The sequence below is a fragment of the Cervus elaphus genome, chromosome 26 (genome assembly GCF_910594005.1).
Source record: "Cervus elaphus chromosome 26, mCerEla1.1, whole genome shotgun sequence".
Classification (NCBI taxonomy): Eukaryota; Metazoa; Chordata; class Mammalia; order Artiodactyla; family Cervidae; genus Cervus; species Cervus elaphus.
In genome coordinates, this window is record NC_057840.1 from 39,190,695 (window position 1) to 39,218,476 (window position 27,782).

The 27,782-nt window shown below is 40.8% G+C and overlaps 1 pseudogene; it reads left to right on the forward strand.

Moving 5' to 3' along the window:
- Nucleotides 1–3,044: 3,044 nt before the first annotated feature.
- Nucleotides 3,045–27,782, forward strand: part of LOC122684260 — a 35,615-nt pseudogene continuing 10,877 nt past the window's right edge.

Consider the following 27,782-nt stretch of genomic DNA (forward strand, 5'->3'; position numbering starts at 1 on the left):
ATCAAACCAGTCAATCCTAAAGGAAATCAACCTTGAATATTCATTGGAAGGACTGATGCTGAAGCTGAAGCTCCAATACTTTGGCCACCTAATGAGAAGAGCTGACTCACTGGAAAAGATCCTGATGCTGGGAAAGATTGAAGGCAGGAGAAGGGAGAAGGGGGTGGCAGAGGATAAGATGGTTAGATGGCATCACTTACTCAACGGACATGAGTATGAACAAGCTCCAGGAGATTGTGGAGGACAGAGGAGCCTGGTGTGCTACAGTCCATGGGGTGGCAAAGAGTTGGGCATGATCTAGTGACTGAACAAAATCAACATAGCAGTGTGTATTCCCTGAAGTTATGGCATCCAGTATTCTGAAAAGAAGGGAGAGAACCAAATACAGTCACAAAGTCCTAGTTTGCTTCCAATCGCAGGAATTCAGTTGGTTGTAGTATACCATTTTCATTAGCTCAATTTCCATGGCTTTCAGCTTTGTAACACTATTTCATAATTATCATAGAAATGTAAGTTTTCCGCTCCCTCATATCTATCTTTTGCTCCCGCCCGAAGCCGTTCAGGAAGTTCAATTTTGAATTGCAACTGATGCATATTTGTTTTTATTAAGTTTTAGTATCAAGTCATGAAAATAAAACAGAGACACTCATGGAATTTCACCCACAGTCTGGAACATGAAAATTAGCCATTTAGCAGTTGGGCCCTTCCAACTAAAACTTTTAATTCAACCTGAGTGCTGTCCTGCAGAGGCCAAGAGTTCTAACATCTTGTGATATGGCTGTCATTGAATCACAGTGCATTATATAAAGTACCACTACAGTAACATGTAGAACATGTTGTATTGATACTTCCAAAGCGCTATCCCAAATAGAGGCTGGTTTATCTTTACCAGACTTCTGTGAGGGGTCATAGAGCAAGCATTTGGGAACAGTTCAGTCAGTTCAGTTCAGTTGCTCAGTCATGTCCGATTCTTTGCGATCCCATGGACTACAGCATTCCAGGCCTCCCTGTTCATCACCAACTCCCAGAGCTTACTCAAACTCATGCCCATTGAGTCGGTGACGCCATCCAACCATCTCACCTTCTGTCGTCCCCTTCTCCTCCTGCCTTCAATCTTTCCCAGCATCAGGGTCTTTTCCAATGAGTCAGTTATTCGCATCACGTGGCCAAAATATTGGAGTTTCAGCTTCAGCATCAGTCCTTCCATTGAATGTTCAGGACTGATTTCCTTTAGGTTGAACTGGTTGGATCTCCTTGCAGCAAGGGACTCTCAAGAGCAGATTAGAAACTGTGACAGAAGGAGGAAGCTGGTTACCCAGAGCCACACTGTTGACTGGAGACTAGCCTAGCAGTAGACACTGATGCTTCTGACTTTTGTACTGACCGATTTTCTATAGAAACTCCTAAATCAATTCTGCCACCATCTTAGAACGTTAAGATTTGTCACCGTGTAATTCATCGCCACCCCCCTCCCAGTTTCTAAAGGAATCTGCTGCTGATATTTGGTCTCTGTAACACAGAATACATCATTATACATTACACTCTATAAGAAATAAAACCATAATATAGCCATGTTTTTTAATGTATTCCTGAGCTGGTATTCAACCCAAAATTTAACCCACGTTTAGAACCCAAATATGAGAGTACTTGCAACTGTTGTTATGTACCTTACTGAATTTAAAACCTTAAAATTTCCAAAAAGTATTTTCATAATCACATTACATCAATAATACTTAAAGGAAAATGGTATGAGCTCAAATATATATGTAATTAAAGAGATTCACTTTATGAAAACTTTAAGTCACTCCAAGTGTTATGGTCCCACATCACCAGTATAAGGATAACACCAGAAAATTTGATATAAACTGTCAGAATAATGATAAACATCTTCAAAAACATTTGCTAAAGAGATTACGATCATGTAATAATTGTCTAAAGCAGCAAACAGAATGTCAGGAGAAGAGGGATAACCCAGGACCGCAAAAATAAGCTAGAACCGCCCAGATGAAACACTGGACTGTACTATCCCTCTAGCTCAAGTCCGGAGCAGATTGGAGGAGAGGTCTGCAAAGACCATATTGACAGAGCACAGATTTTAACAGGAGATGCTGTGAATATTCTTATCTGACCATGACCTAACAAAACTCTAACACTGGTCTCTTTGTGTGATAACTGATTCCTGGTAAAAGAAGCTAAGACAATAAAAAGAATATTTTGCCCACTTCTGCTAATTAAAAAAAAAAAAAGTTGGAATAGGAGGCTGGGGAAAAGAAACTCTTTCTTTTGGGCGAAAGCCAAGGACAACCTCAAAGATCATCTTCAGAGACAAAAACTCGGAGGAACTATTAATACTTCAGGAATGCTGAAGCTTGGGTGACACGTGATGTGATGGGTGGAGGTTTCTAACAAGAGAGGCTTGCTGATTTGGGGGTGGGCGGATGAGGGGGGTTTCTGAAGCTAGGCCTGTTGTTTTTCATTTGTGTGTGTGGGCTCTTGGGGCTTTGAAGTTCTAGCCAGCAATGAAGAAGAGAAAAACTTGCGCTGGTATTTTTCGTTTGACGGAGAGCCGTGATTAAGGGATGGCTTCCCCCATATACGCACTGCACACCGAGGCCACAGGCTTAGCAGAGCCTGTAAGTCATCTTCTAACTGTGTTTCTACAATGAACACACATCCTTGGGATCTCATCAAGTAATTCATGAAGCCGTCATTAGCGTCCAGCTACATGGAACACAGCTAGAAAGAACATTCAGTTGCCTCTTATCTAAAGGGGCTAAAAACAACCAGCACTCGGCCCATTAAAACGTAAAAGCAGCACCGAGTCCTTTCATTTCACTCTGATTCCTGGCACTGGCTGCGTGATCCTGTAGGGACATTCTCGTTAGGACTTGTTGCTTCCCCATTCAACATTATTCGTGGCAAACCGTTAGGCCAACAGCTATGCCCTGTTCTTTTGTTCTTGAAGGAAACATCTGTTCTTTTGTCAGGCAGCACATGCCAAAAACTCGGCAATTATAAGCAGAGGGCTCTTCAGGGAGTAGTCCATGCCTCACACAGCCTGGAGCACAGACCTTGAAAACTTCCTGCACTCCTGTCCCGGCAGCCCCCTGGATGTTACAGACTGGCTGGCTGATCACAGTGAGATCCCCACCCAGCAGCCCTCAAGCATCCACGCTGGAGGAGGGAGGAAGGCGAGTGAGGGTGTGTGGGGGTTGAGGGGTGGGGTAGGGTGGAACAGAAAGTGGGGGTTAATAATTGATGGCGCTGCATTAAAAACATGCCTCATTTGACAGGAGTGTGTAAGCCACCCACTGGGATCTGAATTCCCTAAGCATGTGCTGGTGATGTCTAGCATCCTGTATCATACAGGCTGCTCAAGGAGAAGGGAAGAAAGAAGCTGGAGAAAAGAATCCACTGGGAGGCATGCAGAAAACGACTGAAGGAACCATTCCAGTTCAGTCAAGGTGCAATGCCTCTCTCTCATCCTTGGGTTTCAAGGGCCCACAAGCAGGCTGAGGAGACTTGCTTCCTGGGTCTGAATTTAGGTTCCACCCACTGTAGCCCTCTAACCCTAGAAGAGTTACAAGCTCTCTGAGCCTCAGTTTCTCTATCTCTCAAATGGAAGCAGTAGTGGTGCGTGTGGCAAAAATTTGCTAACAATACCCATAGTACAAAATAATAAAACTGTAAAAGCAGGAATCTAAGTTTCCATCCCCAGAAGTCAGAAGAAGTAAATCCAGAAAAAGCAGAAGCAAAGAAATATTAAGATAATAGTAAAAAACGCATGAAGTAGAAAACAAAAAACAAGAGAGACAAAGTTGGGTCTTTGAAAATACTGATAAAATTGATAAATCTCTTGCTATGCATGCATGCGTTGGAGAAGGAAATGGCAACCCACTCCAGTATTCTTGCCTGGAGAATCCCAGGCACAGAGGAGCCTGTGGGCTTCTGTCTATGAGGTCGCACAGAGCCGGACATGACTGAAGTGACTTAGCAGCCGCAGTATACTTACCAAAAAAAAAAAAAAAAAAGAAACTAGAGAAAAATCATAAATTACCAAAATTAAGAATTACAGAAAAGACAGCACTAAAATTCTTGCAGAAATTAGATGGTTAAAAAAGCAAACATCATGAACACTATTAGGCCAGTAAATTTGATAACTTAAATGAAATTAATGATTTCCCAAAAAACACAATGTAAGAAAATTGACTGCAGAAGAAATATAAAATTTAAGTAGCCCCAGACCTAGTAAAGAAATTAAGTTCATAATCAAAATATTTTCACAAAGAAAACTTCAGCCCAGCTGGCTTTAATGCTAAAGTCTATGAAACATTTAAGAAATTATTAATACCAGTCTTTAAACAAAGACACTCTCAGAAAATACAGGAGGACCAAACACTTCCCAAACCTTTTCATGAGCCCACCATTATGCTGAAACCAAACTAACAGAGACATTCCAAGAAAAGAAAACTGTAAAAATCCCTTATGAACATATGTGCAAAAATCACCAACAAAATATTAGCAAATAGAGTCCAGCAATGTATGAAAAGACTATGATGTCATGAGCTGGTACAGTTCATTCTGGAATGCAATGTTGGCCCAACATTGGAGAATCAATCTATGCAATTTACCACATTAACAGAATAAAGAAAAAGATCACTGAAGTATTTCAATAGATTCATAAGTTGCATTTTGGAAAATTCAACAAGCATTCTAAAATTCTCAGCAAAGTAGATATACAAGAAAACTTCCATATCCAAACATAAGGCATCTGTAGAAAACCTCACATAATGGTTAAAAAAAAAAAAATGCTTCCCCTGAAGAGAAAAGATAAGGATATATGCTCTCACTACTCTTCACTATGATGTAATATTATACTGAAGTTCAATAAGGTCCCTCTATGACAGAGGTCTTGCCTGATAGCTCAGTTGGTAAAGAATCCGCCTGCAATGCAGGAGACCCCAGTTCAATTCCTGAGTCAGGAAGATCCACTGGAGAAGGGATAGGCTACCCACTCCAGTGTTCTTGGGCTTCCCTTGTGGCTCAGCTGGTAAAGAATCCACCTGCAATGCAGGAGACCTGGGTTCGATCCCTGAGTTGAGAAGATCCCCTGGAGAAGGGAAAGTCTACCCACTCCAGTGTTCTTGCCTAGAGAATTCCATGGACTATATAGTCCATGGGGTTGAAAAGAGTCAGACACAACTGAGTGACTTTCACTTTCACTTTGAAGACATAGGTCCGTATAGTCAAGGCTACGTGCTCCCAGTAGTAGAGTTGAGAGTTGAACCATAAAGAAGGCTGAGCACCAGTGAATTAAGGCTTTCAAATTATGAGGTGCTCGAAAAGACTCTTGAGAGGCCCTTAGACTGCAAGTAGATCCAACCAGTCAATCCTAAAGGAAATCAACCCTGAATATTCATTGGAAGGACAGGTGCTGAAGCTGAAACTCCAATCCTTTGGCCACCTCATGCAAAGAGCTGACTTATTGGAAAAGAAGCTGATGCTGGGAAAGATTGATGGCCAGAGGAAAAGGGGGTGACAGCAGATGAGATGGTTGGATGGCATCACCAACTCAATGGATGTCAGTTTGAATAAATTCCAGGAGATAGTGAAAGACAGGGGAGCCTGGTATGCTACTGTCCATGGGGTTGAAAAGAGTCAAACAGGACTTAGCAATTAAACAGCAACAATATCAATAAAAAGTACAAAATTTTAAAGTAAGACAGACAATTGTCCATATATAAAATTCTAAGGAATCTATTAAAAAACTCTACTAAAATTAAGTGAATTTAATAAAGTCATGGGTCAGGTCAATATACAAATTCAAATGCATACCAGCAATACAATACACCAGCAATATACAATTGCAATTGAAAATTAAAAAAAAAATAATAAAGCTCATACTGGCATCAAAAACAAAATGAAAAAATGTAGTCAAGAATAAATTGAACCAAATTTGTGTCAGACCTATGTGCTGAAAACCAGAAAACATTGCCGAGAGAAATAAAGGATATAAATAAATGGAACAATACATCATCTTCATAAATTGGAAGACACAGTATTAAGATAAGCATTCTCCCCAAATTGATCTCAGCTTCAAGGCAATCTTGATTAAAATCACATCAGATTCTTTTACAAAAATTAAAAAGCTACTCTAAAATATGTACGAGGATATACGAAGGACATAGAATCAAGCCAAAACAATTTTGGAAAAGAATAAAGTTGGAGGACTTTCACTACCTGAGTTCAAAAGTTCTAAAAGCACAGAAACCAAGACATGGTTTCAGTGTAAGGATACACAGAATAATGAAACAGAATAGATTCCAGAAATAAATCTAAACTCATGTGGTCGATTAATTCTTGACAAAGGCATTGATACATTTCAATAGAAAAAGTATAGATTTTTCAACAAGTGATGCTAAACAACTGGACTTTGGTATGGAAAAAAGGAACCTCAAGCCCTGTCTCATTCACAAAAATCTATTTGAAATGTATTAAAGACTCAACATGAAAGGTAAAAGCATAAAACTTCTAGAAATGTGTACAGGAGAAAAATCTTTACAATCTTGGCATAAGTAAAGATTTCTTATGACATACAAAAAATTAAATATAAAAGGAAAAACCAACAATACACTTGATTAAAAAGAAATCTTCTGCTCTTCCAAAGATGCCACTGAGAAAACGAAAAGGTAATCCACACCCTGGGAGAAAATATAGGTAGATACCTACCAACTGACACGCATGCATAGATAAAGATACTCTTTTGTGAAGACATGCCTTACTTTTTTAACATTTCCTCATCATTAGTCAGTAAACAAGATCTTCTAAAATTATTCCCCATTTTTAAAACATAATCAAAAGACCCAGATAAAGATTCTCTGGCTGCAGTCCAGATAAAAGCAGAGATGAAAAAAGGAACAGAAAGGTCTGTATGGACTAGGATGCCTTCAGGGTCGTGGTACAACCAGAGAAGGCCAGTTGGTTGACCTCTGAGAGGACTTCCAGAGAGGTCACTTAAAGGAGGAGGCTGAAGATTCACCCTTGACACTGAAGTTTAAAGAGCAAAGTATTTAAAATCTTATTTTTTTATCTAGCTTTTTTTTCAACTTTATTTGGGTACAATTTACATACAATAAAATCCACCCATTTGGAGAATACAGCCTTATGAATTTTGGCAAATGGTAAAAGTAACATCCAGCACAGCGTTTCTCATGATGTACTATGCATATAAGTTAAATAAGCAGGGTAACAACATACAGCCTTGATGGGCTGGATGAAGCACAAGTTAGACTCAAATTTGCTGGGAGAAATATCAATAACCTCAGATATGCAGATGACACCACCCTTATGGCAGAAAGTGAAGAAGAACTAAAGAGCCTCCTGATGAAAGTGAAAGAGGAGATTGAGAAAGTTGGCTTAAAGCTCAACATTCAGAAAACACAGATCATGGTATCCGGTCCCATCACTTCATGGCAAATAGATGGGGAACAGTGGAAACAATGGCTGACTTTATTTTTCTGGGCTCCAAAATCACTGCAGATGGTGATTGCAGCCATGACATTAAAAGACGCTTGCTCCTTGGAAAGAAAGCTATGACCAACCTACACAGCATATTAAAAAGCAGAGACATTACTTTGCCAACAAAGGTCCGTCTAGTCAAGGCTATGGTTTTTCCAGTGGTCATGTATGGATGTGAGAGTTGGACTATAAAGAAAGCTGAATTCCAAAGAATTGATGCTTTTGAACTGTGGTGTTGGAGAAGACTCTTGAGAGTCCCTTGGACTGCAAGGAGATCCAACCAGTCCATCCTAAAGGAAATCAGTCCTGGGTGTTCATTGGAAGGACTGATGCTGAAGCTGAAACTCCAGTACTTTGGCCACCTGATGTGAAGAGCTGACTCTTTTGAAAAGACCCTGATACTGGGAAAGATTGAGGGCGAGAGGAGAAGGGGACGACAGAGGATGAGATGGTTGGATGACATCACTGACTTGATGGACATGGGTTTGGGTAAACTCCAGGAGCTGGGATGGACAGGGAGGCCTGGCATGCTGTGGTTCATGGCGTCGCAAAGAGTTGGACACGACTGAGTGACTGAACTGAACTGAAAAGTAACATCACAATCAAGATATAGAAACTTTTCATCATCGTCCCACCTTCAGTCCCAGGAACCACCAATCTACTTTTAACTGTGATGTTTTAGACTTTGTTAAGAATTTCATATAAAAGGAATAATACAGTATTCATTACCTTGTGTCTTGTTTTTTTGTTTAGCATAATGCTTTTGAAAGTTTTCATTTCTGTGTTTGTGAGCTATGCCACAATATGTTTGATGGGCATTTGGGGAATTTCAAGTTTGGGGCTTTTATGAATAAAACATAAGCTTTTGTTTCACTTGGGTGAAAACCTAGGAATGGAATTTCCGGTTTGTATGGTAAGTAGATGCTTTATTTTGTGAGAAACGGCCAAACCGTTTCCCAAAGTGGTTATCGCATTTTACATTCCCACCAGCAAAGAGGGGGAGACCCAGTAGTTCCACATTCTTGGTATTGTCCACAGTTTTAATTTCGGCCATTCTAGTGGGAGAAATGGTTCATCATTAAGACTTTAATTTGCATTTCCCAAATGGCTAATGATAATTGAGCATCTTTCCATGTGATTACTGGCCATTCAGATAGCTTTAGTAGAGTTTCCATTCAAAACTTTTGTCCATTTTTAAATTGTATTGTGTTCTTATTATCAAGTGGTAAGATTTCTTTGTGTGTTCTAGATGTTTGCTCTCTGTATCTAAATACGCATGCTGAACACGTTTCCCAGGGGCCAGAGGATGTCTCTTCTTTGTGTCTGCCATATTCTTGCCCCTCTCATCTATGTTGTGCATTTGTACTAAGTCACTTCAGTCGTGTCTGACTCCGCGAGACCCTTTGGACTGTAACCTGCCAGGCTCCTCTGTCCATGGGATTCTCCAGGCAAGAATACTGGAGTGGGTTGGTATGTCCTCCTCCAGGGGATCCTTCTGTCCCAAGGATCGAACCTGTGTCTTGTAGGTCTCCTGCACTGGCAGGCAGACTCCTTACCACTAACGCCACCTAGGAAGCCCCTCTTATCTAGCTTAGAGGGGCAATGATAGAGATAAACCCACAACCTGAGCACCAACTAGGGATTAGCTCCAGTCAGAGAACCAGAATAAGTCTAGACACATACCCTCGAGGGGCAAAGAACTCAGGTCTTAAAATATAGCAAGGCATTCTCTGATAGGCAGGTAAAATCACAGTGGGACAGAGCATCATATAGCATAATCAGACAGTAATCAGCTTTGTTCAAACAAAATTCTATGTAGCGTTTACCTGATTTGGTCTAAACTTTGTAGCAGAATCCAGACATTATGTGTAATAGTAATTGAAAAGATTCTGAAAATCAGGCTCCTAAAACTGTTGTTACATTTTTTGAGTACTCAACATGATCTGAGTATTTGGAAAAGTACAAGCTCATCTAATACAATGACTGTATCAGATATATGTGATCTTAGGAAGGGCAGCATCAACATGATTTGGGAAAGGGTTAAAAACTGCAGATTCTCATGCCCCACCCCAGATGGACAGAATCAGAAACTCAGATTGACCAAGGGATAGCCAAGTGATTTTGATGATTAAAATTTGAGAACCACTGATCAAAAGTATGGTCTTCTTGCTTAAGAAATATAGTTTCTCTTAGCATCTATTACCCACTTAATCAAACTTCAGTCTTTAAGCACTGAGCCTTTAACTTTGGATTTCTGGTGAAGATTTTCTTTTTATAAATTCTACCAAAGCTGGTTATTGGCAGTGACTTTGCCCCAGCTGGTAAAACTGCGCTCACTGTGGCTCTACTGATACTCTCTTTGGCACCTGCATTCCTATCAGCATATCAGATTTTCTGTTTTGCTTTTTTTGTCTTTTGTTTTCACTATGGCCAAAGAGGGGTTTCAAAGTTCCTCTGGCAGGAAAATATTTCACCTGCTTTGAGGCACAACAGGAAGTAAGTCTATCTTTATGCAGCAACAAGAATGCCATGTTACTTTCCGTGTAACCTCGTTAAACGTCTTCCTGGTGAAATGTTTCAAGTAGGCCAGTCATCTGGGGCCACAACAGCTTCTCGGAAGAGGTTGAGTTGGCAAGAGTCAGGTGGAGAAGGAGGAGCAAACATGAACAATGAACTCAGGGTTGTGTTTTTAATAGTAAAGTATTACGGGTCTCCCACTTCTGAGCAACAAGTGGGGGATGATCCTGGAGTTAGAACAACATAAAACAAGAACAGGTATCACCTTGCACACACGTGAACCTTGGCAATACAACATGATAGAGGATCCATGCTTCCCTGGGGAGCTCAGATGTAAAGAATCTGCCTGCAACACAGGAGACCTGGGTTCGATCCCTAGTAAAGAACCCTCCTGCCAATGCAGGAGATGTAAGTGATGAGGGTTCGATCCCTGGGATCAAGAAGATCCCCTAGAGAAAGAAATGGCAACCCACTCCAGTATTCTTGCCTGGAGAATCCCATGGATAGAGGAGCCTGGTGAGCTACAGTTCATAGGGCCACACAGAGTCAGACACGACTGAAGTGACTTAGCACGCACAGGATCCATAAGAAGCACAAAAACGAGGGTGGCATGGTGGGGGACAAGGGGATCCAAGCACCAGCCTAGAGACTGCATGGCTCAGCATAAATAGCTATTCTTCATCGAGAAATGAATAACTTCAAGCAGAAAGTAATCAAGTTGCAGAAGTGAATTAAGAGGAGAGAGGGTGTGATTAAAGTTACCCTCCCAAGGAACGGGAAGGAAGATATGTACCTTCTAGTGCAACTGCCTGAACCTATAGAAGGAAATCAGGTTCTGGTTGGAACCAAGTAATTTTCAATGCAAGTTCCACTGCTCATTAGGGGCAGAGCTGTGGACTCAGACCGTGGTCTCTCAGGTTCGATTTGATTTGAGTGGTTAAAGTCCTTATTTTTTTCTGAAAAGTGCTAATGACTGAACTTCAGACAGGAGAGATCATTATGGACTAGAAGTCCTACGGTCAGTTCAATTATTCATAGAAAAATGAGGCTTAATTTAGGCTCTAAACTATGAGTATCAGAGCAGGTGTGAGAACCTGGCTATACAGGATGCCCCGCAAACCTCATAGAGTCTGAAAACTGTATCTCCAGTCCAAGGAACAAGGCTGTAACAGGCATGTGCGCATGTGTGCTAAGGCTCTTCAGCCAAGTCCAACTCTTTGTGACCCTATGGACTGTAGCCCATCAGGCTCCTTTGTCCTTGGGATTCTCCAGGCAAGAATGCTGCAGTGGGCTGCCATTTCCTTCTCCAGGGGATCTTCCCGACCCAGGGATCAAACCCAAATCTCCTATGTCTCCTGAATTGGCAGGTGGATTCTTTACCACTAGGGTCACCTGGGAAGCCTGTAACAGGCTCTCTCCTAAAAAGAAATGGGCTGAATTTTCACTTGGTGGGCCATCTCGCATGGTCACAAAGTCCACTTTCTGCTCAGTCTAACAAGGAGGTACATGTCACAAACTCACTTCCCAGAGTTCTCCCCACAGATCATGCCTGCCCCTGAGTGAAAACAGAACCTCAGCGGTGTCTACGAAGAGAGTTTTTAAAAGCAAGCTCACAAGAAAGGCAAGTGTCATTTTGGTGCTCCTAGAGGATACGTCAGTTTGGAGTTGCGTCAACTAGTTGTTTAAAAACTTATAATTAGGGTTTCTGCCCTGATTTGTATGCTAAAAAGGTACAGTCATTTTTTTTTGAAAATATTATTGGCGATTGCCACCCCCAACTCAAAAATAAAACAAAATGAAAAGAATAGTTAAGTTCAACATATTTCAATTACGCCCAAATAAAGGGAAATAAAAATAAAAAGCAATCCCTCTTTGTTTTAGCCTGTGAAAATCCATCTCATTATATTCTTGGGTCCTCATTTAAAGAATAACAGACGCAGTGGGAGTCCAGTGAACGTTAATGCCGCTATTGTTAACATCATGAATGGTGTGGGGCTTTTTCCTACCCAGGCTCCACCTTCGGGAACAAAGGAAAGGAACACAGAGGTTCTGCTATTATCCAAATTGGCCTCTGGCACCCACTCTGGGAAGCGGCTGGGGCAGCTGCTCTTTTTCAGGTAACCTCGGGGAACACACACGTGCCATTAACCTAACTGGCCACTGGGTGTGACCTCGCTCCACACAAAAGGAAGCAGAGCCCTTCCTTTCCTGGCAGAGGAAGCAGAGGCTTTCACCAGCAGAGTTCAGACACGCATGTACACGCACACACTTGCACGTGTATACACTCCATGAAGCCTTCCCCCTCAGAAGGAAAAGTTTAAACAGTCAGTTCATACTTGTGTTTAACTTCCAAATAGGCACTTCAGGTCAATTTTATTAATTTTCCTTTAACTCCAAAAAGAATCTCTCATCTATCAGGTCTTGATTAAAGGATGAGAAACATACCAGGTCCGCATTCCCAACAACACAAATCAAAAGAAATCACTGTGGACATGAACTTGTTAAAAAGAAAAAGGAAAAAAAAAAAATGAGTGAATCTTCAGAAACTCACACTAGCTGGGTCTAAACACCCCTTGCAGCAAAATCTCTTTGTTGTGCCACGGGCCTGTTATGTCCGTCTCTCTGTGACCTGGTGGACTATAGCCCACCAGACTCCTCTGTCCGTGGGATTCTCCAGGCAAGAATACAGGAGTGGGTTGCTATTTCCTAATCCAGGAAAACTTCCTGACCCAGAGATGGAACCCGCATCTCCTGCATTGGCAGGTGGGCTCTTAGCAGCACCACCATCTGTGCACCCCCAAATCCCAGCCTCGGATCCCCATGACTCATGGTTTCGGTGGTCGGATTGCAGACACTACTCTTCCTAGGTATCTTTTGACTAGCAGAGCCAAATATCTTTGGTGTGGTGAATCAGACCCACATCCACTGCAATGATAAAGAAAACTGATTCAGCAGTGATTATACACTTAGGTTCCAAGTGACGCAGATGACAGCAATGCTCAATGGTATCTCCTGATGCTATGGGAAGAATAGGCTTTTCCTTCCCCTTTCACAGTACACTGTTTACATACTAGAGGGATGAAATCCAGTATTGCAAAGGAAGAAACATGAAAAATTAACCACTCACATTGTTTTTAACTCAACTTTCTAACTACCTCAAAATAGAAACACACACATACACACCATAGAGGATGGAGCCCATTTTCTTTAATAGTGACCTATAGTTTAAATTGTATCATTCTCTTTGAGACTACATAAAGGGATATTTATTTGATTGATATCATTTTTCCCCAAAAGGTTCATGGTGCTTTTACAAGGCTATATTAAAGAGAGAAAACAAATATATTATGTCTCCATGAAGAAGCAGGGTCCACATTGCCCTTAATAGCACATCCTATTTTTCTAGCATCTTATTTCAAAGAAATCCCTAATGTGTGTGTGCAAGTTCAGAAAATATTTGTTGATTGCTAATGCTGTAACTGAAAATCAGCTGGAAAATGTTTTTCCAAGCTTGCCAATTCACCGAGATCAGCTAAGAGCCTGGAGTTCCTCCATGTTCCTTAGTTGAGGATATTTTTTTATAGAAATGTTTTTGTGGAGAGTCTAAAAACTGAACAAGAAGCACAGTCTCAGAGCTCAGACTGAAAATCTTCAGTGGGTCCTGGAGTCATTACATTTTTATACCAAACACAACAACTGACATTTTAGTTTTAAATAAAGTGCTACATTCTGTATAATCTTAGTGTTTAAGAAGAAACTTGGGCACAGTTAATGAAAACAAAATCAATCTCATGGTCCCTAAGATTTTCATCCATGTCCTTTCTTACCTTAATTTTTTTTTTTCAGAAAAAAAAATGTGAAGTCATACTTGTGGCCAAGGGTGTACTGACAGGTATTTTAACATCCTGCAATAGTAAAAGCAGTAGCTCCTTTTTTGTAAGGAGGAAATTTTAAATGGTGTGCTGTCTTTGTTAAGATGAAGCTCAGAGACCAGATTCACTTTGTACCATTTTTCTGACACCACTCTGGATTCAAATCAATTCTGACGGTAATGAACTAAGAAGTAATAGGGCAGTTGCTTTAAAGTTATTTTCCATGTCAAACTGCAATGTGGGTTTATAAGTGCCATAGATAAAAATCGACTCAGAGACTACTGGTTGTTAATTTTTATCAATTAATAATCAATGGGAACCATTAGAATTAGTACCTTGGAATTAGGACAGTCTCTCATCAATGGGTTCAGTTTCAAATGTAAGGAAGACTAAATTCTACAAGAGAACAGAAATTGCTTTGTTTGACCCCTGCCTGCTTTTTTCCAACCTAATCTCTCAACAAGCCTGCCATGAACCCTAAGCCAGCATTCCCTGAACATACCCACTCTCAAACATCCATATATTTTGCACATGTCGTGGCCTAAAGAGTTTCACCCCAGGCCTCACTCTGCCTGCCCATCTTAACAAACTCTCTCACACCCTTTTAGCCAAAGCAAAACTGTTGCCCCTTCTAGGAAATCTTCTCTAAAGGTCTTTTCCAATGAGTTGGCTCTTTGCATCAGGTGGCCAAAGTATTGGAGCTTCAGCTTCAGCATCAGCATCAGTTCTTCCAATGAATATTCAGGACTGATTCCCTTTAGGATTGACTGGTTTGATCTCCTTGTGGTCCAAAGGACTCTCAAGAGTCTTCTCCAGCGTCACAGTTCAAAAGCATCAATTCTTCGGCACTCAGCCTTCTCATGGTCCAACTCTCACATCCACACATGACTACTGGAAAAACCATAGCTTTGACTATATAGACCTTTGTTGGCAAACTAATGTCAGCTTACCTGTAAGTGAGGATAAAATGCAGACAGAATACATTGCCATCTCCCACGTGGTGGAAAGGTTCCCCTGCACATCTCAGTGAGGAAACTTCTGAAGAGCACGTCCTCTTACAAAGGACCCATCCCTCTGTCAGAAATGGTCCCCTCTGGACCAACCCTGCTCCAGTTCAGACCTTGAATTTCAGTACAACCCTTGAACAGAAATATAAGTGTCACCTGATCTGATTTCAGCTGAACCATTTCCAAACTCTAGTTTACCTATGATTTGACTTGAAAATCTTACTCTGGTCTCTTTTCCTTTTGCTTTTTTCCTATGACTTTTCATTCCAGAGCATTTTATATGACTTCTCAGCCAAAAGCTTCTGGATGGGGCTTCATAGATGGGGCTTCGTGGAGATTCCCCTTTTTAAAAGAGCTTACTTTTAAAATATGCTGTTATTAATCTTCTACTGTTAAAAAAAATTCATTATTCATATTTCCATCGCTTCACATTTAGAAAGATCTACTCCTTATTGGTCAGTCCCATCACACAAACGCATTCTGATCTGTTGCTTCTGTAACCACGGTGATGACCACGGCTCTGACAGTCCCCTCTGAGAGAGTGGGTCCCAGCTCAATAATGACAGCCTTGGATTCTTCAAATACTAATCTCATGTGCCCAACAGCCTACTATACCTATCTATTGGGGTGACTTGGCATAATTTTAAATAGGATTCTCCCACAAACCAAAAGCATCTACCCCTAAAACAGCTCACCAGCTTTTAGCTGTTAATCATATATCAGCTTCTTTAGTCATGAAGGTAGAACATTTCTAGTTTCCTTTGCTTGCTTTCTCCACCAAAATCAGACTTGTCCTCAGGTCCTGACAACTGTGTTTTCAGCTACATGGCAACTCACGTAGTTATTACATTTATTGTTGTTTAGTCTCCATGTCTGACTCTTTTGAGACCCCATGGACTGTAGCCCGCCAGGCTCCTCTTGTCCATGGGATTTCCCAGGCAAGAATACTAGAGCGGGTTGTCATGTCCTTCTACAGGGGATTTTCCCAACCCAGGGATCAAATCCAGGAACCTGCGTCTCCTGTGTTGTCGGTAGATTCTTTACCACTGAGCCACCTGGGAAGCCCTAGTCATTACATTGCATGCACCAAATGTAGTCCTTTCTGTTCCTTCTGAATTTTCTGTAACACCCACAAGATGTCAAAGCACTTGTCCCCATGCTGGTTTCCCACCAAAGGACTGTACAGAGGTCATTTAAATATCCCACACTTGATTCCTTCCTCTAGTTTTTAACACAGTCAGATGTATGTAATTCATCAAAATTTGTAAATATCAGATAGAGATTAAATCACAGGCTTCTTCATATCACTGTTTTCCAGGTTCACACTAAGCAGTACTTCCTGCTTGGACTATTGCATTCTCCTGTTTAACTCTTTTTCCCTGCCTGTGAATCTGTTATTTTATCTAATACATTACACACTACATTAATTTTCCTGTTATTTCACCTTGTCCAAAAACTCTTAATGGTTCCTCCTTGTTTAATGAAGTGAGAAAATCTCCTTTGCCTAGCATTTGGGTCTCTTTAAAATTTTAGGCCCAACCTATCTTTCCATCTTTATTACCCACTACTGTCCTAATTGTTCCTTTCCTTGGTATTTCCTGGCGATGGCTCTATCAGTATGAGAATACTCATTTCCCATTTTCTTCTACCCTCCTGGTCCCCAGAGAATTTCCCTCCATTTGTTTTTAGTGCTGTGTGACAAGTGTGAAAGTTAAGTGAACCCTCTAGGCCTGGCATACTTCACTGAAGGTCTCTGTGAGGTCCTTCTTCTGTTTATATTTGTTTGTATTACTTATCTCTCATCCTCACGTCTTTTTCGTCTCCAATCACATAATACATATCCTTCTATGATATCTATGTATGTATATATTTATTTACATATATATATATATAACACTATCTAGATATATATACATTTCTTTTAAAACATGGAATATTGTTTTTGTGAACTTGAAACTTACATTAATGATATTATGTTATAGTATTTTTCTGATCTCTTCAATTTGCCTCCTTTTGAGTGTAATGCCTTGTAAATCTAGGTCATTATCTCCATCTGCTGCATTTTTACTTTTACTCATCCCCACCCTCTAGTGTAAGTATCTAAGTTGTCTCCAGTTGCTAGCCAGTAAAAGCAGTGCTCTGGAAAGCATCTTCATGCCAACTTAATTCTACCATACATGTCAAATTCAAACCTAAATACCACCCCTACAAGTAAACTGCCATCAGAAATATACTTTTTCTTTAAACCTTTCATTCATTCATTCAAACAATATTTACTGAGTCCCCACTATATTATATCCCTTATTACAGATTCTGGAGGTCTGGCAGTAAACAAAAAATAAATAAGTAAATCCTTAGTAGAGTCACATGCTGTCAATTGCAGTCATATGCAATCAGTACAGAGAGGCAATAACCAAATAAACAGGTTAAATAAACAGAATGGCCCTTACTGACATGGGCTATGGAGGAAAATAAAACAGAGACACAAGACCGAAGGTCCAGTTTGAGAGAAGGCTATAACTTGAGGGAACAACATTCCTGGTAGAGGGAACAGCATGTGCCAAGGCCCTGAGGCAGGAGTACCTTAGGCACACATGTTTGTGGATGGCAAGTAGGCTACTCTGGCTGGAGGAGGGTAAGTGAGAGGAAAGAACAGAAGATGAGATCAAAGAGATTACCAGGAACCAGATAAAGCTCCATGGGACACAAATTCTACTTATCTCAGCTTCTCTCACGGGACTTATCATTTTCAGGCTTTGTTAAAGTTTTATGGATTATCACCTCAACCAGATGATCTATTACTTACCTTTGTGAAAAAACAAGATGCAAAGGTCCAACCTGTTATGAGTCTTTCCGGAAGACACATTGAGAAGAAGTAAAGAAGGTTACATGAAAGTAGGGATGTATGTGGAACCATATGCACAGTATTGGGCATTGTGCAAAGATTATAAGAGCTCTAGTCTAATATATACAGTTGTAAGAGTGATAAATACAAGAGAAAAATATAAGAATGCAGTTTCATAAAAATATGGGTAGCAGCACAAATATAAGAATCAAATCCCTTAAAGACATTATTACTGCTCACAGAAATTTAGTCTATTTAGGGCTCGCGTCGTGTCACGGCAGATACATTCTCTGTCTCACCCTGCAAGATTGAAGTCCACCGTATTAGAATTATGTCTTGGTGCAACTGAAATAAAACCCAGTTAACTGTGTATTAAATATATCAAGTTTCATTTTCTCATGTAGACAACATAGAAGCAGACAATACAGAACTCATGAGGACACTTCATAATCATAAGAAAACCAGGTTTCTTCTATATAATTGCTTCTTAGCCTAGGCTATTGACTCATGAACCAATATGGCTGCTTGAGCTCCAGTCATTACACTCACATTTCAACAAGCAGTAAGAAAAAGAGTAAGGGCATATGCCCTCCCTTTTAGGACACTTCCCCAAAGTCACACAGTGATACTTCCAAAGATCCCTCTTGGTCAGATCTGATTCCAAAACCACACCTTGCAAAGGAGATCAGAAAATACAGTATTTATTCCAAATGGCCATAATTTCAATTTTAAAAAGTCAAATATTCCATAAGCAAGGGAATAGGAGAGAAAAAAACATTGAAAAACAAGTGTAGTTTCCCATAAAACTATTTCTCCCCTCACTTTGCTCCAAACAAGATTCTAGTAGCCTAGAAAGATACATAAATTATAGCAATTGAGCCTGTTTTAAAATAAGTGAGAATGGAAAAAGCGACACACAGGGAGGGATATTAAGCTAACCCTGAAATGAAGTTAATAAAATAATAACTATGATAGAGAGCCAGGTATTTGCTACAGGAAATTAATTAACTTGGTTCTCACTTTTCTAACAGAGAACCCAATGAAGAAAACTTGATAAGTTACACAGTTCAGTTTCCACAAGATAAAAACAGGCTGATAGTTCAGGAAAAGCATAGCTATCCAGGCAAGAGAGGATTTTTCTCAGGGGAAGCCTACCTATTCATTTTCACTTGGGAGGAAGCATTTTTTAAGGGAAGAAAGATTGGTGAAGTAGAGAGAAGGCTCAGAGTGGAGGATGGGGTGAGAGAAGAGAGTGAACAGTATTAAAACATTTTTGAGTGCAGGGGCAGAGGATGGAGATGGGAGTCCAAGAAAGTAGAAAGCAGGGGGTTCAAAGTGAGGCACAGTAGGCTGGGCCCATCGAGCTATCCAAAAGACCCACATGAAGATTGCACAATTCTATCCTCCTGCTACTGATCTAGCCCTTAGTTTACTCATAATTCCCACCAGAAATGCAAAACAGATGAGTATTTGCAAAGATCTGAGCCAGCAGGTGACAGGAGAGGTGAAGAGGTTTCCATTTACTACCAGAGTCTACCAACCAGTACTCTTGGCCACCATTTCATCATCCTTGTCTTAGAAAAAGAGAACATAGGAAGGCTTGTGCATGGCTTGTGGGGCAGAGGGGACTTAAGAGACACCCAACAGTTGTTGAAGTCTTGGCAAGCACCCCGGTTTCTCAGATTGGGCTGCCTTGAGCAAACAGCAGAACTTTCTGATTCTTCTTCATCCATACAAAGACTGTAATAACTTTGCTCATAAAGCTATTTTGAGAATCAATTTTGAAAGCACAAAATGTAAAGTTATTGTCACACAACAACAGGGAATAAATAGTCATACACTTACTTCTACCCTCCTAGAGCAAATTCCCCAAGATAATAGTAAATTGGATCATTTCACTCCATTGATTGTTCCCCTCATGTGGAATCTAACTCATTTGGTGTAGTCCCACTTTTTTATTTCGTGTTTGTTGCCTGAAATTTCGGTGTCCTATCCATGAATGAATTCTTGAATGATTTATTGCCAAGACCCACATCAAAAGGCTTTCCCCCTTTTGCGTTCTAGGAGTTTTATAGTTTCAGGTCTTATGCTTATGTCTTCAAGCCAGGTTGAGCTGCATTTTTGTGTACAGTGTAAGGTAAGAGTCTAATTTAATTCTTTTGGTTAAAATAGTCTTTTTATGCTTTGTTGAAGATATTATCTTTTACCCATTGTGCATTCTTAGCATCCTTAAGATTTGTTGATCACATGTTCATGGATTTACTTCTGGGTTTTTTATTCTGTTCCACTGACTGATTGCTTTTCAGTTATGAAGCTGTGTCCTACTTTGCCATGCCATGAACTGCGGCACACCAGTCTCCTCTGTCCTTCACGATCTCCCAGAGTTTGCTCAATTTCATGTCCATTGTGTTGGCGATGCTATCTAACTATCTCATCCTCTGCTTCCTGCTTCTCCTTTTGCCTTCAATCTTTCCCAGCATCAGGGTCTTTTCCAGTGAGGTGGCTCTTATGTCTGACTTTATGCCTTTACCATACTATTTTGATTATTGCAACTTAGCAACACATTTTGAAATAGGAAGTTAATGCCTCCAGCCTTATTCTTCCTTCTCAAGATTATTTGGCTACCCTTAGTCTTTTACTGGAGAAGGAAATTGCAACCCACACCAGTATTGTTGCCTGGAAAATCCCATGGACGGAGGAGGCTAGTGGGCTGCAGTCCATGGGGTCGTTAAGAGTCGGACACGACTGAGAGACTTCACTTTCACTTTTCACTTTCAAGGATTGGAAAAAGGAAATGGCAACCCACTCCAGTGTTCTTGCCTGGAGAATCCCAGGGACAGGGAGCCTGGTGGGCTGCCATCTATGGGGTCGCACAGAGTTGGACATGGCTGAAGCGACTTAGCAGCAGCAGCAGTCTTTTGTAGTTCTATATGAAACGTAGGATTGTTTCTTTATTTCTGAAAAAAAAAAAATGCTACTGGGATTTCGATAGAAATTTCACTGGATCTGTAGATAGCTTTGGGTAGCATGGACTTTTTAATAATACTAAGTCTTCTAAATCATGAACATTGGATGTCTATAAAAAGCAACCTGTGAAATGAGAGAAAATATTTGTATATCATATATCATAAAAGGGATTAATCTGAAAATATATTAAGAACTCCTATAACTCAATAGCAAGAAAATTTATAACCCAATTTTAAAATGGGTTGAGGATTTGAATAAACATTTCTCCAAAGAAGAAATACAAATGGTCCACAGATACACAAAAAAATGCTTAATGTCACTAATTACAATTAAAATGCAAACCACCTAGTAACTGTCAGTGTGGCTATTATTTTTTTAAAAAGACGACAAATGTCAGTGAGGAAGTGGAAAACTGAAACCTTTACACCTATTGGTAGGAATGCAATACAGTGAAACTTATGGAAAAGAGTACACAGTTTTCAAAAAAAAGAAATTTACAAAGAATTGTCAAGTGATTCAGTAATCCCACATTTGCATACTAGTTTAAAAGAATTGAAATAAGAATCTCAAAGAGATATTAGTACTTTCATGTTCAGTTCAGTTCAGTCACACAGTCGTGTCCGACTCCTTGCGACCCCATGAATCACAGGACGCCAGGCCTCCCTGCCCATCACAAACTCCCGGAGTTTACTCAAACTCATGTCCATTGAGTCGATGATGCCATCCAACCATCTCATCCTCTGTCATCCCCTTCTCCTCCTGCCCCCAATCCCTCCCAGCATCAGGGTCTTTTTCAATGAGTCAACTCTTTGCATGAGGTGGCCAAAGTATTAGTTTCAGCTTCAACATCAGTCCTTCCAGTGAATACCCAGGACTGATCTCCTTTAGATGGATGGTTGGGTCTCCTTGAAGTCCAAGGGACTCTCAAGAGTCTTCTCCAACACTACAGCTCAAAAGCATCTATTCTTCAGGACTCAGCTTTCTTTATAGTCCAACTCTCACATCCATACATGACTACTGGAGAAACCATAGCCTTGACTAGAAGGACCTTTGTTGGCAAAGTAATGTCTCTGCTTTTCAATATGCTGTGTAGGTTGGTCATAACTTTCCTTCCAAGGAGCAAGCCTCTTTTAATTTCATGTCTGCAATCACCATCTGCAATGATTTTGGAGCCCAGAAAAATAAAGTCAGCCACTGTTTCCACTGTTTCCCCATCTATTTGCCATGAAGTGATTGGACCGAATGCCATGATCTTAGTTTTCTGAATGTTGAGCTTTAAGCCAACTTTCTCACTCTCCTCTTTCACTTTAATCAAGAGGCTTTTTAGTTCTTCTTCACTTTCTGCCATAAGGGTGGTGTCATCTGCATATCTGAGGTTATTGATATTTCTCCCAGCAAACTTGAGTTCAGCTTGTGCTTCATCCAGCCCAGTGTTTCTCATGATGTACTCTGCATATAAGTTAAATAAGCAGGGTAACAATATACAGCCTTGATGCACTCCTTTCCCGATTTGGAATCAGTCTGTTGTTGCATGTACAGTTTTAACTGTTGCTTCCTGACCTGCATACAGATTTCTCAAGAGGCAGGTCAGGTGGCCTGGTATTCCCATCTCTTTCAGAATTTTCCAAAGTTTATTGTGATTCACACAGTCAAAGCCTTTGGCATAGTCAAGAAAGCAGAAATAGATGTTTTCCTGGAACTCTCTTGCTTTTTTGATGATCCAGCAGAGGTTGACAATTTGATCTCTGGTTCCTCTGCCTTTTCTAAAACCAGTTTGAACATCTGGAAGTTCATGGTTCACGTACTGCTAAAGCCAGGCTTGGAGAATTTTGAGCATTACTTTGCTAGCATGTGAGATGAGTGCAATTGTGCAGTAGTTTGAGCATTCTTTGGGGTTGCCTTTCTTTGGGATTGGGATGAAAACTGACCTTTTCCAGTCCTGTAGCCACTGCTGAGTTTTCCAAATTTGCTGGCATATTGAGTGCAGCACTTTCACAGCATCATCTTTCAGGATTTGAAATAGCTCAACTGGAATTCCATCACCTCCACTAGCTTTGTTCATAATGATGCTTCCTAAGGCCCACTTGACTTCACATGCCAGGATGTCTGGCTCTAGGTGAGTGATCACACTATTATGATTATCTGGTTTGTGAAGATCTTTTTTGTATGGTTCTTCTGTGTATTCTTGCCACCTCTTCCTAATATCTTCTGCTTCTGTTAGGTCCATACCATTTCTGTCCTTTATTGAGCCCATCTTTGCCTGAAATGTTCCCTTGGTATCGCTAATTTTCTTGAAGAGTTCTCTAGTATTTCCCATTCTATTATTTCCCTCTATTTCTTTGCACTGATCACTGAGGAAAGCTTTCTTATCTCTCCTTGCCATTCTTTGGAACTCTGCATTCAAATGGGAATATCTTTCCTTTTCTCCTTTGCTTTTCACTTCTCTTCTTTTCTCAGCTATTTGTAAGGCCTCCTCAGACAGCCATTATGCTTTTTTGCATTTCTTTTTCTTGGGGATGGTCAATGGGTACAAGGTAACTGCTAATGGAAGTTCATCAATGCATTCAAATTGGAGAAATGTAGGCAGGGCAAATCTGGCTATAAGTTGCATCAGGTTGTATATTATGTCTGTATTTTCATCACTGTTTTCCCAGTACATTGAATATAGTGGGCGATCAGTAAATATTTGAAGAGTGAATAAATATAGTAAAGAACTCTGGGAATCCATATTTACTCTATTTACATATCTAAGTATATATGGTAAACAAACAAAGGAAATATATATATATACACATATGTATGTATTTATAGAGCTAGTGTTAGCTACTCAGTCATGTCCAACTCTTTGTGACCCCACGGACTGTAGCACACCAGTCTCCTCTGTCCATGGGATTCTCCAGGCAAGAATACTGGAGTGGGTAGCCCTTCCCTTCTCCAGGGGATCTTGCTGACCCAGGGTTCAAATCCCTGTCTCCTGCACTGCAGGCAGATTCTTTACTGTCTAAGCCACCAAGGAAGCACTATATATATACATATATACCTATGTGTACATATATACACTATATATATACATATATGTATACATATATACACATACATACATACATATATACATATATACACACTATATATATACACACACATATACATGTATATATATATATATCCATGTGCCGAAGCACTAACCTTCAATGTGATGGGATTCAGAGATGGGGCCTTTGGGAGTAGACAGGTCATGAGGGTGGAACACTGGGAACAGTGCCCTTATAAGAATAATCAGGAAACACCACGCTCTCTCTCTCTCCTGTCTCCATCACATGAGGTCATAGGAAGAAGCCAGGGTGAGAACTCTCATCAGAATCTGAATCTCAATCTGTCAGCACCTTGATCTTGGACTTGTCAGCCTCCAAACTATGAAAACTAAATATCTGTTGTTTAAGTCAGTCTACGGTATTTTGTTATAGTAGGCTAAGCTGACTAAGATATATATGAATGCTATTTGAAGAAACAGTGAGACAGGCAATAGAAAGCTGATTTTCACCTGAAGGGTTCAGGAATATTACAAAAAAAAAAAAAAGGAAAAAAAAAAGAACAACCTTAAATCTTGAATTTAACACGAAATCAATGTACCAAAAAATGCTAAAAAATGTTACGAGAAGTTACTAAAATCATCTAACAGTTCCATTTGTTATTTTTTTAGAATTTCATTTTTTACATTTGCTTGTATGGCTATTATCAAGTGCAAATACCAGTAAGTTCTGTTTTATTTCCTCTCACCCCATAGGAAATATGCCATTCATTCATTCATGCATTTATTATTTTTTTAATAAACAATTACTGTATGCCAGCTAAGAGTTCAAGCCCTATGCTAGGTAATTAATGAGAAAATTGAACACTTCAGCCCTCAGAGACTTCTGAAGTCTACCTCATGAAGGTATCAGTCACCTGCATAGGTAATCCTCAAACAGTGGGTTAAGAAAAATGGTAGCGGCAAAAACACAGTTTGCAACAGCAGCATATAGGCTTAGGACCTGGTCTACAATCAAAGAGAGGGGAAAAATGATTTCTCTAGGAAGTGAATCTTAGATCACTCTTGAAATTGCCTGGAAACAATATTGTCTTTAGAAAATGGGAAGAATTTTCTGTACTGCTTAACAGTAGCATATTGCATGGAGAGACAGATGCCATGGCCATGGTCTGACTAAACACGTACCCTAAGTATGACATACCCACCACCGCACCTTCTTCCCAGGTCTACGGCAGGCATAGCTAACCGATCACAGCACTCCCAGGAACCCTGAGGCAGCCTCCGAATCCTTCTCCCCACCCCACCCCCACTCGTGTCTCTAGGGAGTCCATTTCAATCCGTCTGAGGGCAGGATGAAATCATCTGGCCATGTCTGCAGCAGCTGAGGGGGAGACTTTGGAGGTTACAAACGGGGAAAGCAAAGTAACCAAATGTGTGATTTAAAAGATCTCTGCTGTAGAACTATAGATAGCAGATTTGGGAGCATGGGGCGGGGGGTGGGGTAGACAAAAGGGAAAGAATATTGTTATGTTTCATATATGAATCACCATAGAACATAAAGTCTTCCCATAACCTGTGTGCAAAAGGAAATTAAAATGCAAGTGATATGTAGCCCATAGAAGGTACTGGGTTGGCACTGTATTTGGCCCTATTACTATACTGTAAATGCTCAGTCATGTCGGACTCTGAGACCCTGTGGACTGTAGCCCACCACCGTTCCTCTGTCTATGGAATTTTCCAGGCAAGAATACTAGAGCGGATTGCGATGCCCTCCTCCAGGGATCTCCCCTACCCAGGGATCAAACCCCCATCTCTTGCACCTCCTGCATTGGCAGGCGGGTTCTTTACCACTGCACCACCTGTAACCTGATTTTTGACCCTATAATTAACACAAATTCCAAAGGGAACAAATACTAAAACTTTCCCTCAGAAGTTTCCACATCTTGGCTCTGCTAACATTTCCTCCTGGAGGATGAAGGTGCTAAAGTTTATTTAGAAAAAAAAAAAAAAAAAAGTCATCTCATAGAGAATGCCACCTTTAAGGATGTTATTTGTAGCTACTGTTTTACCACCAGAGAGTAGAGAGCTAGAAACTCCAATAAGAAAAACTCAACAAGAAGGGAATAATGATTTCGTTTGGACGACACTCCTGTTACAGCCAGAGCAGTTAGTGACTTTCAAAATAACCTCAACTGGGCTTGTTGAATTAAGAGACTGAAACCATTTTTTTTTTTAATATCCCAACAGAGCTGCCACTTGCCAGTCGATTTGTCTTTAATTCCCAGGCCTCTCTGGTTTGTTTGCAGCTACATGTTTTGTTTTTTGTTTTTTTTTCTTTTTAAGTGCATGAGGAAGGTTGGAGTTTTGATAGTCCATGTCCGCCCAAAGGCTCCAGGGATGCAGGGAAGCAAACAGAGCTAAGTTGAGAAGGGGACGTATCGGCAGAGATAGGATGAGATAGGAAGGCCTGCTCTCATTACACAGGTGAGGTTTTCCCAGGAATGCTGGGGACGTCACAAATCAAGCAGAGGGAATCAGATATTGAACACCAGGCATTTAGCGAGAGGAGACAGGAAGAGGAGATTTGTGAGCCAGTTTTATATACGGGTAGGATTCTGCAGATTTGAGGCGCCTGGGCCTCTCCTGAAGGGCTTCTGTGGTGCTTATCGCTGACAGGTCTAGACTGGAGGACAAAGACACCAGCCTGAAAGGTGCAAGAGGTGCGGGGAAGGCAAGGCAGAGGACAGCGGAGGAGAAGGGGAGATCCCTTTCTCAGAGGACTCAATGCCGAAGGAGTGAAAGCAGAACAGAGTTGTGCCATTTCCCTTGAGAGAGAGGGAAAGAGAGAAAGAGGTGTTTATTTAAAGGTGTTCGAGGAGGTTGGGAGTCTGGGAACTCTGCCTTCACCCTCTGACTATCTGCAACCCCATAACTAAAATACGTGTGTGTGTGTGTGTGTGTGTGTGTGTGTGTGTGTTAAGTTGCTTCAGTTGTGTCCGACTCTTTGTGACCCTATAAACTGTAGCCCACCAGGCACCTGAGTCCATGGGATTCTCCAGGCAAGAATACTGGAGTGGATTGCCAAGCCCTCCTCCAGGGAATATTCCCGACCCAGGGATTGAACCTGCATCTTCTACGTCTCCTGCATTGGCAAGTGGGTTCTTCATCACCAGTGCCCCCTGGGAAGCCGAAAATACATTTATATCCCACTATTTTCTATTTGTTTTGTTTGTTTCAGGGAAGGGGCATCAAAGGAAACTGGAAAACACTATTAAGAGACAACTATTAAGACGTTTAACTTCATTGATCTATGCTTATGCTTTAATCTAGAAAGCAATTAAAAATAATTTTAATGGCAAAATGTGTCCCCCGCCTCCAAATCTATCAAAACTTGCAACGTCCTTTTACCTTGCTTTCAATACCTAAAACACAAACCCTCTTCTTTCTCTTAAGGACCAACTGTTAGACTCCAGAGAGCCATGGGAGTGAAGAGTGAAGGAAGTGATGCCCTGTCAATTACAGTGAAGGCAGTGATGCAGTGAGAATCACACCTTCCGTCTGGGCAGGTCCAGGCCACTTCCACATGACCAACCATTCCAGAGTCAGTCACCAAACAGGCAGGGTCCGCACAAAAGTCTGTCAGAGGTGATCTACCTGAGGCAGGCATCCTAGAGCACCCCCCTAGACTGTTCCCTGTGCACCTCTCATCTCTCTCTTCAACATTATCCCTCTCCCTCTCCCCACCCAGCCAAAATTCTATCATCTCCAAAGGAAGATTCTGAGCAAGGATTTCTGACTCAGATAGTCCAGAGCAGAGCTTCTGCAGGCTAAACAAATGTGATTTTTCTTACTAATATGAATCACCCTCCCAGCAAAACCTTGATTGGGTGGTGGTTGTTGTTTAGTCAGTATAAGCAAAACTAGAAAATATTTGGAGTTGAATGAAAATGCTAATTGTTGTTGTTGAATCACTAAGTCGTATCTGACTGACTGTGACCCCATGGACTGCAGCACGAAGGCTTCTCTGT